The sequence below is a fragment of the Pristiophorus japonicus genome, chromosome 33 (genome assembly GCF_044704955.1).
Source record: "Pristiophorus japonicus isolate sPriJap1 chromosome 33, sPriJap1.hap1, whole genome shotgun sequence".
Lineage (NCBI taxonomy): Eukaryota > Metazoa > Chordata > Chondrichthyes > Pristiophoridae > Pristiophorus > Pristiophorus japonicus.
This window is the reverse complement of record NC_092009.1, coordinates 6,826,827-6,841,124: the sequence shown is the minus strand read 5'-3', so window position 1 is coordinate 6,841,124 and position 14,298 is coordinate 6,826,827. Positions and strand designations below refer to the sequence as shown.

Below are 14,298 nucleotides of genomic sequence, written 5' to 3'. Positions count from 1 at the left end.
TGGAGAACATTGAACAATGTGTTGTCCCAGGCACCTACAGCATGATTTCGACGCTTTGGTAGAATTTCCAGTTTCTGAGGCTTTTGGCTTCCTTGTTATACCTTCAAATGCTCTGATAATGACTCCACGAGACAATGTGTCGTTCTTTAACTGTAGTGACATGAGTCCTTTATTGATAACCACAGAGTGAGGATCACACCTGGTGGCCTGCCTTTTATACTACGCCAGGCACACCTGTGCAGGTAAGCTACAAATCTCCCATTGCAGTGCCCTCTGGTGGCACACCTTGTAATAGTACAAGCAGTAACCATGTCGAACACATGACAGGTGTCACTGTGGGACCGTTTCTCTCACTCAAAGTTAGACGCACTGCCGTGGGCGCCACGAGGTCTGGGTAGGTAACCATTGACATTCAGGTTCATATATAAATATATATAAATATATCGACATGCATCGTAACTGTTCCCTGGTGGTCGAGGGGTTAAGATCCGGTGCACTAACCTGGTTCGACATGTATCGTAACTGTTCCCTGGTGGTCGAGGGGTTAAGACCCGGCGCACAAACCTGGTTTCAATCCTCGATCAATTCATCGCAGAAAAATAATTGAGGTCTGTGAAACGCTTAATAATTGCTGTAATCACCATGAATACCAATACTCTCTGTGATAGATCGAGATTACAGACTATCTCGCTTCTCCTGCACTTTGCCGGGCACGTGTTTGGGGTTTAATTTTGTAAACTGGGTGAGTTCGCTGATCGCGGAGAGACGGTAGGAGCCTCTGTGGCCCCACTGTGAGGATGTGGAAATGAACACGGTGGCTGGGTGATCCGTGACATTTCTGGAAAGGGCAGCGGAGGAGAAGGATTGAGAACTTTCAGTGTGGGGCAGAATTTGTTTCAGGAGAGCCAACACATTCCCGATCTTCACAGAGGGAGCTCACTGGTCAGCTCCACGCTGTGGGGCCGTTGTACAAGAGGTTTCTGTAGTGTAGTGGTTATCACGTTTACTGTACACGCGAAAGGTCCCTGGTTCAATCCCAGGCAGAAACATTATGTTTAAACTTGCTGTGGATGAACAATCAGAGGCGAGTTTCGTCTCCCTGCAAATGCTGCCTGACCTGCTGAGATTTCCAGCATTTGCTGTTTTTATTTGCTATTTATTCTCCTGGCAAAAGAGCTCCCTTATTCATTAATTGCTCTTTATTTCACCAATAAATAGATAACTTTGAGTGAGAGAAAACGGTTCCACCGGGGACCTTTTGCTTGTGAGGCCAACGTGATATCCGCTACACTGCAGCCCATCAAAGGGCGAGAAACCACTGAATATAAAGGATGAGCTGACAAATATCAGGGGCAGTGCAGTCTGGTCAATGTCAAATCCTCCTTTCTTATTCAGCAGTGGCATGAACGGGAGTCAGACGTCAAAAAGTTTAATTAAAGACGCAAATACAAGTAACACTTGCAAAACTTTTCAGTGTAAAATTATTTCACTTTATTTGAAATGCTACTGCGTTGAATCTGAAAATACACACTGTGGCATTTTATTTTCACTACTGATTGTATTTTGTGTGCACGGTAGGAATAATCGGTGCTGATAAATTTGAAAAAGTTGCCCCAGATTCGTGGTGTCATCGGCAATGAACACTTTCAACCAGAAAGCTAAAATACAGTGCGTAAAATGGGTTAACATGCATAAGAACATAAGATCATGAGAAATAGGAGCAGGAGTGGGCCATACGGCCCCTCGAGCCTGCTCCACCATTTAATACAATCATGGCTGATCTGATAATGGACTCAGGTCCACTTCTCTACCCGCTCCCCAAAGCTCAGGTCAAATGATTGAAGTATGGAGTGTCCCTGAGTTAGCATTTGTTTGATTGTGTGAAGAAGGTGAGCGGTTAATTAATGATGGTTTCCCGTGAAAGCAAGAGAAAAGTTTTCGAACAAACCATCCGGTGACTGTCAGCTGAGCGCTGCTTTTGATACGTGTTGGGAATGGGCGGGGATTTTAAAGCCCCTTGTATTGCAGAACCTTCATATATACGAACATCTCCAGCTCACTGTGTCGGCCTCGTGTGCAACGTTAGTGTGTCTGACTCCAGATCCAAAGGTTGTGTGTTCCAATCACGTTAGGGTATTGCTCTTTTGGATATTGTTCTTCCAGAATTAATATTTCCTTTGCTGTTTGGCAATAACCAGACCCTTGCTCCAAGGTCTGTCTCACTGTTTCCCCGGTGTCAGGCAGAGATACGCCTGCTGCCCTCATTTATTTCATGTGACAGGACACAAAAGTTCAAAATCAACCTGCAGGTGGCCCCATACAGCGCTGAATAGTCAGGAAGGCCGGGCGGTCGAAGGTGCTGTGTTCAGGTCACTGTCTCCTCTACACGTGTGTTCAGCTTGAATTCCAATTCTAACAATTATTATCATTAAACGGAAAACATTTGTTTGACAACACGGCCAACTCCTTCAAAGTGGGATTCAGCAGTTCAGCTGCTCGCTTAACATTTCCGTCTGACCCGGTGCTGGAGTTTGTTAAAGTGAGTCAGTGCAGAAGATTCAACATTTCACCTTATTCCTGAGCACCACCTTCTTACCTGAGGCCAGAAAGTCTCAAGCCGTGCATTCCTAATCCTAACCACTCGCTGCTAAATGGCCAGCTCCTGTTCCGATGTGCAAAGTCTGGGAAACACGAGATCAATTCCTACCACACTCACTGCCTTCCAAAATACAGCACCGTCATTCTATTCTCGGAAAACCAGCTCCTGAAGTATCGGCCAGCTGTGTAGGTTAAAGCTCTGGTTATGTTCCTTGCATTGTGTCAATTGCAGTATTTCAGTAGTGTAGTGGTTATCACATTCGTTTAACACGTGAAAACTCCACGCATCGCAAACACGCGTAAACATTTTGAACATTGATCAATTAAAGATTCGAGAAAATGAAATAATTAACATGAATGGTTCAATATTTACAAAGTTGGTGTTTATTTCTGCTTAATGATTAAAAATAATAAACATCAGAAGTGGGATTTGGACCCTTGTCTTCAAGATAGATTTTGAACTGAACACAGCACCTTCGACCGCTCGGCCATCCTGACTACTCACTGCTGTGTGTGGCCACCTGCAGATTGATTTTGAAATTTTGTGTCCTGTCACATGAAATAATTGAGGGCAGCAGGCGTATCTCTGGCTGACACCGGGGAAACAGTGAGACAGACCTTGGAGCAAGGGTCTGTTTATTTTCAAACAGCAAATGAAATATTAATTCTGGAAGAACAATATCCAAAACAGTGACCCCGACGTGATTTGAACACGCAACCTTCTGATCTGGAGTCAGACGCGCTACCGTTGCGCCACGAGGCCTACACAGTGAGCTGGAGATGTTCGTCTATATGAAGGTTCTGCAATACAAGGGGCTTTAAAATTACCGCCCATTCCCACCAGGTATCGCAAGCAGCGCTCACCTGACAGTCACCGTATGGTTTTTTTCTTAACCTTTTGTCTTGCTTTCACGGGAAAGCATCATGAATTAACCGATCACCTTCTTTTGCACAATCAAACAAATGCTAACTCAGGGACACTCCATATTCAATCATTTGTCCTGTGTTTTGTGCATTGTATAGAATGAGTGGACAGACTTGTTAATGTAAACTCACTCTACTGTAAACCTGGTTCAACTTTACTTATTCCCAAAGTGCCCACGTGACATAGTACTCGCTCTTCTGTACCAGGGCCCGCGCACACGCGCGTACAGCCCGATGACCTCCGACAGTGGCGCCCCCTGGCGTCTAATGACCCCAAGCATCAATACATGACACTTTGCATGTGACTGTTAAAACCATATCCCATTTTACTCACTGTATTTTAATGGGCGGGGAATTTAAAGTCCCTTGTATTGCAGAACCTTCATATAGACGAACATCCCTTAACTACTATGTAAACCTCGTGGTTCAACGGTAGTGCGTCTGAATCTAGATCAAAGGGCTGCTTGTTCAAATCATGTCGGGGTCACTGTTCTTCTAGAATTGTTGTTTCACAATAACCAGACCCTTGCTGCAATGTCTATCTCACTGTTTAGTAGTGGTAATGTTGGGGACAGCATCAAACAAGAAATAAGGGATGTGTGCAGTGGTGGTAAAGCAGTTATAATGGGTGACTTCAATCTACATATTGTTTGGGTTAACCACATGGTCGTAATGTGGTGGAGGAGGATTTCCTGGAGCGTATTTGGGATGGGTTTCTCGACCAATATGTTGAGGAACCAATAAGAGAGCTGGCCATCCTATACTTGGTGATGTGTAATGAGAAGCGACTAATTAGCAATCTTGTTGTGCGGGGCCCCTTCTGGAAATGTAACAGAATATGGTAGAATTCTTCATTAAGATGGAGAGTGTCACAGTTAATTCAGAAACTAGGGTCCTGAACTTAAGGAAAGGGAACTTTGACGGTCTGAGGTGTGAATTGGCAATTCTAGAATAGACTGGCCAAGCATACTAAAAGAGTTGACAGTGGATAGGCAATGGTAAACATTTAAAGATCACACGGGTGAACTTCAGCAATTGTACATCCCTGTCTGGAGTAAAAATAGAACGGAGAACGTTGCTCAACCGTGATTAACAAGGGCAATTAAGGATAGTTTTAAAACCAAGGAAGAGGCACAAAAATTGGCCAGAAAAAGCAGCAAACCTGAGGACTGGGAGTAATTTAGAATTCAACTGGGGAGGACTAAGGGTTTCATTAGGAGGGGAAGCTTGCTTGGAACATAAAAGCTTCTGTAAATATGTGAAGAGAAAAAGATTAGTGAAGACAAACGTAGATCCCTTGCAGTCGGATTCAGGTGAATTTATAATGGGTAACAAAGAAATGGCAGACTAATAGAACAAATAATTCGGTTCTGTCTTCACGAAGGAAGACACGAATAATGTTCCGAATGTACTTGGGGACCGAGGGTCGAGTGAGAAGGAGGAACTGAAGGATATCCTTATTAGGTGGGAAATTGTGTTAGGCAAATTGATGGGATTGAAGGCTGATAAATCACCAGGGCCTGATTGTCTGCGTCCCAGAGTACTTAAGAAAGTGGCCCGAGAAATAGTGGATGCATTGGTGGTCATTTTCCAATATTCTATTGACTCGGGATCAGTTCCTATGGACTGGACGGTAGCTAATGTAACACCACTTTTTAAAAAAGGAGGGAGAGAGAAAACGGATAATTATAGACCAGTTAGCCTGACATCAGCAGTGGGGAAAATGTTGGAATCAATTATTAAAGATGAAACAGCAGGGCATTTGGAAAGCAGTGACAGGATCTGTCCAAGTCAGCATGGATTTATGAAAGGGAAATCATGCTTGACAAATCTTCTGGAATTTGTGAGGATGTAACTAGCAGAGTGGACTAGGGAGAACCAGTGGATGTGGTGTATTTGGACTTTCAGAAGGCTTTTGACAAGGTCCCACACAAGAGATTGGTGTGCAAAGTCAAAGCACATGGTATTGGGGGTAATGTACTGACGTGAATAGAGAACTGGTTGGCAGACAGGAAGCAGAGAGTCGGGATAAACGGGTCCTTTTCAGAATGGCAGGCAGTGACTTGTGGAGTGCCGCAGCGCTCAGTGCTGGGACCCCAGCTCATTACAATATAAATCAATGATTTGGATGAAGGACTTGAGTGTAATATCTCCAAGTTTGCAGATGACACTAAACTGGGTGGCGGTGTGAGCTGTGAGGAGGACGCTAAGAGGCTGTAGGGTGAATTGGACAGGTTAGGTGAGTAGGCAAATGCATGGCAGATGCAGAATAATGTGGATAAATGTGAGGTTATCCATTTTGGGGGCAAAAACACTGGGGCAGAATATTATCTGAATGGCGGCAGATTAGGAAAAGGGGAGGTGCAACGAGACCTGCGTGTCATGGGTCATCAGTCATTGAAGGTTGGCATGCAGGTGCAACAGGCAGTGAAGAAGGCAAATGGTATGTTGGCCTTCATAGCTCGGGTCTTTGAGTATAGGAGCAGGGAGTTCTTACTGCAGTTGTACAGGGTCTTAGTGAGGCCTCACCTGGAATATTGTGTTCCGTTTTGGTCTTCTAATCTGAGGAAGGACATTATTGCTGTTGAGGGAGTGCAGGGAAGGTTCACCAGACTGATTCCCGGGATGGCTGGACTGTCATATGATGAGAAACTGGATCAACTGGGCCTTTATTCACTGGAGTTTAGAACGATGAGGGGGTATCTCATGGAAATGTCTAAGATTCTGACGGGATTGGACAGGGTAGATGCGGGTAGATTGTTCCCGATGTTGGGGAAGTCCAGAACCAGGGGACATAGTTTTAGGATAAGCGGTAGGCCAATTAAGAAGGAGATGCGGAGAAACCTCTTCACTCAGAGAGTTGTTAACCTGTGGAATTCCCTGCAGAGGTGTATGGGGAACTTTGGCTGATATTTGGCCGGACCCCAGCACACAAATATCAGCATTTGATGTTTTGCTAAATGTCTTGGTTCCTGCAACAAGGTGGCCGCACATGCGCCATGAACCGTCCAAGATGGCGGCCAGTGACCCCGCTGACCCGGGCCTGTCACCACGGGGCCATCCCAGGGCCTGTGGCCAGTGATTGGGGCCTGGGACATAAAGCAGGTGTTTATGAGGCTCACCAGCCCACTTACGGCTCCAATTCCTGCCCCGCACCGACAACCGACCGTCTCCTGTCCAATATCATCTGGGCTCCACCAATGTAACAAACAGGGTGGATCAAGGGCAACCAGTGGATGTGGTGTATTTGGACTTCCAGAAGGCATTGACAAGGTGCCACATAAAAGGTTACCACACAAGATAAAAAAAACATGGGTTTGTGGGTAATATATTAGCATGGATAGAGGATTGGCTCACTAACAGAAAACAGAGAGTCGGGATAAATGGTTCATTCTCGGGTTGGAAATCAGTAACTAGTGGGGTGCCACAGGGATCAGTGCTGGGACCCCAACTATTTACAATCTACATTAACGACTTGGAAGAAAGGACCGAGTGTAATGTAGCCAAATTGTTGGGGTGGAAACTATGTTAAAGAATATGACTCAGACACCCATCTGCTCAAGTGGAAAACACCCAAGTTTATTATATGTATACAGAGACTCGGCCGAGTTGGAGATCAGTCTAAAAGCTCCGCAGCCTCTTGCCCCCGAACTCGCCCGGCCGTTCCATATTTAATCTCACAACCCACAAGCACGTGCGTCATTGTGGTTACAATGGAAGAAGAAAAACCTTTCACAATAAAGTACATGGGACCCTGAGTTCAGCGTTTAGGGCATTCGGTTCCTCCTTATCAGAGAAAAAACATGCATACATCTGTTTGCACTACAACCATACTTTGTCCAACTTCTTCTTTCCACATGACTCAGAATCAGCACACTTTATTTGACCATTTTAACATCGCCAGAATGCATAAAGCGGAGTTTCTAAAAATTCCCACTGCACTGATGATACAAAGATGGGAGGAAAAGCAATGTGTGAGGAGGTCACAAAAAGTCTGCAAAAGGACATAGGAAGGCTAAGTGAGTGGGCATAAATTTGGCAGATCGAGTAAAATGTGGGAAAGTGTTAGGTCATGCACTTTGGCAGAACAAAAAATCAAAGAGCAAGTTATTATTTAAATGGAGAAAAATTGCAAAGTGCTAAAGTACAGTGGGACCTGGGGGTATTGTGCAGGAAACAAAAGTTTAGTATGTAGGTACAGCAATTGAACAGAAAATCCAATGGAATCTTGGACTCTATTGCAAAGGTGATGGAGTATAAAAGCAGGGAAGTCTTGCCACAGTCATACAGGGTATTAGTGTGGCCACACTTAGACTACTGCGTGCAGTTTAGGTTTCCTCATTTATGAAAGGATATACTGGCTTTGGAGGCAGTTCAGAGAAGGTTCCTAATTTGATTCCGGAGATGAGGTGTTGAATTATGATGAACGTTTGAGGAGCTTGGGCCTCTACTCATTGGAATTCAGAAGAATGAGAGGTGATCTTATCGAAACGTATAAGGTTTTGAAGCAGCTTGACAAGGTCGATGCAGAGAAGATGTTTCCACTGATAGGGGAGACTAGAACTAGGGAGCATAATCTCAGAATAAGGGACCTCCCATTTAAAACTGAGATGAGGAAAACTTTCTTCTCCCAGAGCATTGTAAATCTGTGGAATTCACTGCCTCAGAGAGCTGTGGAAGCTGGGTCATTGAATAACTTTAAGAGATTGACAGTTTCTTAACCGATAATGGATTAAAGGGTTATGGGGAGTGGGCAGGGAGGTGGACCCGAGTCCTATTAAGCCATGAAACTATTAAATGGCGGAGCAGGCTCGATGGGCCGTGTGGCCTACTCGAGCTCCTATTTCTTATGTTCTTATGTTACCCTCCCCTTCAGTGCTGACTCTGGCTGGATTCAGTTCCGCTCACTGGTTCCCCTCTCCTCCCCTGAATGTGCTGACTCTGTCTGGGTTCAGTTCTACACTCACTGGTTCCCTTCCCCTGAAGGTGCTGACTCTGTCTGGGTTCAGTTCTACACTCACTGGTTCCCCTCCCCTGAAGGAGGGAGATATACACCGTATCTAACCATTGTTGTACCTGCCCTTGGAATGTCTGGTGGACAGTGTTGAGGAAGCTTTACTCGGTATCTAAGCAAGGCAAGAAAATCCTTCCTTAGATAAGGAGACCAAAACTGTGCACAGTACTCCAAGTGTGGTCTCACCAAGGCCCTGCACAACTGTAGATTGAGATTTGAGAGTATTACCCTTTATCTAAATTAAGCTGTACCCGGCCCGAGGAGTGTTTATTTGGAAAGTGTAGAAGGAGCTTTACTTCTTATCTCACCAATGCACTACGTACCCTGGGAGTGTTTGATGCGACTGGTTAGAGGGAGCTTTACTCTATTTAACGCGTGCTGTACCTGCCCTGGCTGTGTTTGATGGTACAATGCAGTTGGAGCATTACTTTGTATCTGAGTCAAGATAAATGGGGTAATTTTTCCATTGGCAAACTAGCTCCAGCATTGTCATAGGCGTCGGTGCTCAGTCCTCAATCTATATTATTGACTTGGATGAAGGGACCGAGTGCAATCTCGAAAAGTTTGCTGATGATACAAAGATGGGTGGGAAAGAAACTTGTGAAGAGGACACAAAAATCTGTAAAGGGATACAGACATGCTAAGTGAGTGGGCAAAAAATTCGGCAGATGGAGTATAATGTGGGAAAATGTGAGGTTATCCACTGGGGCAGAAAAAATAAAAAACAAATTATAATTTAAATGGATAAAAATTGCAAAGTGCTGCAATACAGTGGCAACTTGGGGTACTTGCGCATGAAACACAAAAAGTTAGTATGCAGGTACAGCAAGTAATCAGGAAAGCAAATGGAATCTTGGCCTTTATTGCAAGGTGGATAAAGTATAAAAGCAGTTAAGTCCTGCTACAACTGTACAGATTATTGGTGAGGGCACGACTAGAGTACTGCATACAGTTTTGGTCTCTGTATTTAAGGAAGAATGTATTGGTTTGGAGGCTGTTCAGAGAAGGTTCACGAGGTTGATTCCAGAGATGAGGGGGTTGACTTATGAAGATCGGTTTAGTAGGTTGGGTCTATACCTATTGGAGTTCAGAACAATGAGAGGTGATCTTATCAAAACATATAAGATAATGAAGGGGCTCGACAAGGTGAATGCAAAGAGGATATTTGCAACTATAGGGAAAACTAAAACTAGGGTTCATAGTCTCAGAATAAGAGGCAGCCCATTTAAAACTGAGATTAGATGGAATTTCTTCTTTGAGGGTAGTAAATCTATGGAATGTCTGCCCCAGAGAGCTGTGGAGGCTGGGCCATTGAATATATTAAAGGAGGAGATCGACAGATTTTTGAGCAATAAGGGAATAAAGTGTCATGGGGAGCGGTCAGGGAAGTGGAGCTGAGCCCAAGATCAGATCAGCCATGATCTTATTAAATGGTGGAACAGGCTCGAGGGGCCAAGTGCCTACTCCTGCTCCTATATTTTATATTATGATCTATCCTGTGCTGTACCTGCCCTGGGAATGTTTGTTGGGATAGTGTAGAAAGAGCTTTACTCTTTATCTAACACGTGCTACCTGCCCTAGGATTATTTGTTGGGACAATGCAGAGGGAGAGATTACTCTGTATTTATCCCGTGCTGTACTTGCCCTGGGAATGTTTGATGGGACTGAGTAGATGGAGCATCATTCTGTTTCTAACCAATGCTGTATCTACCCTGCACTGCTTTGGATAGTGTCGAGGGAGAAATACTCCATACCTAACCAGTGTTGTACATGCCCTTGGAATGCCTGGTGGGACAGTGTTGAGGGAGTTTTATGCTGTATCTAATGCATGCGGTACCTGCCCTGGCAATGTCCGATGGAACAGTATAGAGGGAGATTTACTCAATATTTAAACCATGTTGTTCCTGTTCTGGGAGTGTTTGATGCGGCAGAGTCGAGGGAGCTTTACTCTGTATCTATCCCGTGCTGCAGTTTCCTTGGGAGTGTTTGATGCGGCAATGTAGAGGGAGATTTATTCTGCATCTGCCCTGGGAGTGTTTTATGGGTCAGTGTAGAGGGAACTTTATTCTGTATCTAATCAATGAAGTATCTACTCTAGAATGCTTGAGACAGTGTAGAGGGAGATATACTCCATATCTAGCCTGTGTTGTACCTGCCCATTGAATGTCTGGTGGGACAATGTTGAGGGAGCTTTGCTCTATATCTAAGCAAGGCAAATATCCTTCCTTAGAAAAGGCGACCAAAGATGTGCACAGTACTCCAGGTGTGGTCTCACCAAGACCCTGTACAATTATTTAGTGAGGTTTGAGAGGGTACCCCTTTCACTAAATTATGCTGTACTTGCCCTTGGAGTGTTTATTTGGAAAGTGTGGAGGAAGCTTTACTCTGCATCTAACCAAAGCAGTACCTGCTCTGGGAGTGCTTGATGGGACAGTGTAGAGGGAGCTTTACTGTGTATCTAACGCATGCTGTTCCTGCCCTGGGAGAGTTTTATGGGACAATGTGGAGGAACTTTACTCTGTATCTAACCTGTGCAGTTCCTGCCATGGGAATGTCCAGTGGGAAAATGTGTATCTAATCTGTGCTGTACCTGCCCTTTGAGTGCTTGATGGGACAGTGTTGTGGGAGAAATTACTCTGTATTTAACCTGTGCTGGAGCTGCCCTGTGAATTTTGTTGGGGACTGTTCAGAGGGAGATTTATGCTGGACCTAACCTGATCTGTACCTGCCCTGGGAGAGTTTGACGGGACAGTCTAGAGGGAGCTTTACTCTGTATCTGACCCGTGCTTTACCTACCCAGGGACTATTTGATGGGACGGTGTAGTTGGAGCTTTACTCTGTATCTAACCTGAGTTGTATCTAGCCTGGGAGTGTTTGATGCGACAGTGTAGAGGGAGTTTTACTCTGTAACTAACCCATGTGCAATTGCCCCTGGAGTGTTTGGGATATTGTAGACTGAGATTTACTCTGTATCAACCATGGTAGTGTTTGGGACAGGATGGAGTGAGATTTACTCTGTCTCTAACCCGTGCAGTACCGGTAGTCTGGACAGCAATAGTAGGGAAAATGCTAAAATCTATTATTAAGCACGTAGTAACAGGGCACTTCAGAACGAATAACAGGATTGGGCAGAATTAACACGGATTTATGAAAGGTAAATTGTTCTTGACAAATCTGTTAGTGTTTTTTCAGGTAACTAGCAGGATAGATAAGGGGGAACCACTGGATGTGGTGTATTTATATATACAGAAGGAATTCGATGAGGTGACACTCAAGAGATTATTGAATAAATTTAGGACTCATGGGATTGGGCGTTATATACTAGCAAGGATGAAGGATTGCTTAACGGACAGAAAACAGAGAGTAGGAATAAACAGGCCATTTTCGGGTTGGCAGGCACTTACTGGTGGGGTCGTAGCATCCCTTGGGAGCACTATATATAAGCAAGCCTCCCATGCTGTACCATCACTCTGGAGTTTGAATAAAGGAGCTAAGGTCAACATTACTCATAAGGGTGTTAAAAAAACAAGCCTGAAGGCTTTGTGTCTTAATGCAAGGAGTATCCGCAATAAGTTGGATGAATTAACTGTGCAAATAGATGTTAACAAATATGATGTGGTTGGGATTATGGAGACGTGGCACCAGGATGATCAGGGCTGGGAACTCAACATCCAGGGGTATTCAACATTCAGGAAAGGTAGAATAAAAGGAAAAGGAGGTGGGGTAGCATTGCTGGTTAAGGAGGAAATTAAGTCAATAGTTCGGAAGGACATTAGCTTGGATTATGTGGAATCTATATGGGTAGAGCTGCAGAATACCAAAGGGCAAAAAACGTTAGTGGGAGTTGTGTACCGACCTCCATACAGTAGTAGTGATGTTGGGGAGGGCATCAAACATGAAATTAGCAGTGCGTGCATGAAAGGTGCAGCAGTTATAATGGGTGACTTTAATATGCACATAGATTGGGTTAACCAAACTGGAAGCAATACGGTGGAGGAGGATGTCCTGGAGTGCATAAGGGATGGTTTTTTAGACCAATATGTCGAGGAACCAACCAGAGGGGAGGCCATCTTAGACTGGGTGTTGTGTAATGAGAGAGGTTTAATTAGCAATCTCGTTGTGCGAGGCCCCTTGGGGAAGAGTGAGCATAATATGGTGGAATTCTGCATTAGGATGGAGAATGAAACAGTTAATTCAGAGACCATGGTCCAGAACTGAAAGAAGGGTAACTTTGAAGGTGTGAGGTGTGAATTGGCTAGAATTGATTGGCGAATGATACTGAAGGGGTTGACTGTGGATGGGCAATGGCAGACATTTAGAGACCGCATGGATGAACTGCAACAATTGTACATTCCTGTCTGTCGTAAAAATAAAAAAGGGAAGGTGGCTCAACCGTGGCTATCAAGGGAAATCAGGGATAGTATTAAAGCCAAGGAAGGGGCATACAAATTGGCCAGAAAAAGCAGCGAACCCGGGGACTGGGAGAAATTTAGAACTCAGCAGAGAGGACAAAGGGTTTGATTAGGGCAGGGAAAATGGAGTATGAGAAGAAGCTTGCAGGGAACATTAAGACGGATTGCAAAAGTTTCTATAGATATGTAAAGAGAAAAAGGTCATTAAAGACAAACGTAATTCCCCTGCATTCAGAATCAGGGGAAGTCATAACGGGGAACAAAGAAATGGCGGACCATTTGAACAAGTACTTTGATTCGGTATTCACTGAGTAGGACACAAACAACCTTCCGGATATAAAAAGGGTCGGATGATCTAGTAAGGAGGAGGAACTGAGGGAAATCCTTATTAGTCGGGAAATTGTGTTGGGAAAATTGATGGGATTGAAGGCCGATAAATCCCCAGGGCCTGATGCGACTGCATCCCAGAGTACTTAAGGAGGTGGCCTTGGAAATAGTGGATGCAGTGACAGTCATTTTCCAACATTCCATTGACTCTGGATCAGTTCCTATGGAGTGGAGGGTAGCCAATGTAACCTTACTTTTTAAAAAAGGAGGGAGAGAGAAAACAGGGAATGATAGACCGGTCAGCCTGACATCGGTAGTGGGTAAAATGATGGAATCAATTAATAAGGATTTCATAGCAGTGCATTTGGAATGAGGTGATATGATAGGTCCAAGTCAGCATGGATTTGTGAAAGGGAAATCATGCTTGACAAATCTTCTGGAATTGTTTGAGGGTGTTTCCAGTAAAGTCTACAAGGGAGAACCAGTTGATGAATATTTGGACTTTCAGAAGACTTTCGACAAGGTCCCACACAAGAGATTAATGTGCAAAGTTAAAGCTCATGGGATTGGTGGTAGTGTGCTGACATGGATTGAGAACTGGTTGTCAGACAGGAAGCAAAGAGTAGGAGTAAATGGGGACTTTTCAGAATGGCAGGCAGTGACTACTGGGATGCCGCAAGGATCTGTGCTGGGGCCCCAGCTGTTTACTCTGTACATTAATGATTTAGACGAGGGGATTAAATGTAGTATCACCAAATTTGCGGATGACACTAAGTTGGGAGGCTGTGTGCGCTGCGAGGAGGATGCTATGAGGCTGCAGAGCGACTTGGATAGGTTAGGTGAGTGGGCAAATGCATGGCAGATGAAGTATAATGTGGATAAATGTGAGGTTATCCACTTTGGTGGTAAAAACAGAGAGACAGACTATTATCTGAATGGTGACAGATTAGGAAAAGGGGAGGTGCAAAGAGACCTGGGTGTCATGGTACATCAGTCATTGAAGGTTGGCATGCAGGTACAGCA

General features: G+C 44.5%; 2 non-coding genes across 2 annotated transcripts; one reads left to right on the top strand and one right to left on the bottom strand.

Moving 5' to 3' along the window:
* The first annotated feature begins 976 nt into the window (after window positions 1–976).
* On the top strand, window positions 977–1,049 carry trnav-uac (transfer RNA valine (anticodon UAC)). The gene has a single exon. It is a non-coding gene; the product is annotated as a tRNA-Val (tRNA).
* A 2,240-nt stretch (window positions 1,050–3,289) lies between these two features.
* Window positions 3,290–3,361, bottom strand: trnaw-cca (transfer RNA tryptophan (anticodon CCA)). Its single transcript has one exon. It is a non-coding gene; the product is annotated as a tRNA-Trp (tRNA).
* Between the last annotated feature and the right edge of the window lie 10,937 nt (window positions 3,362–14,298).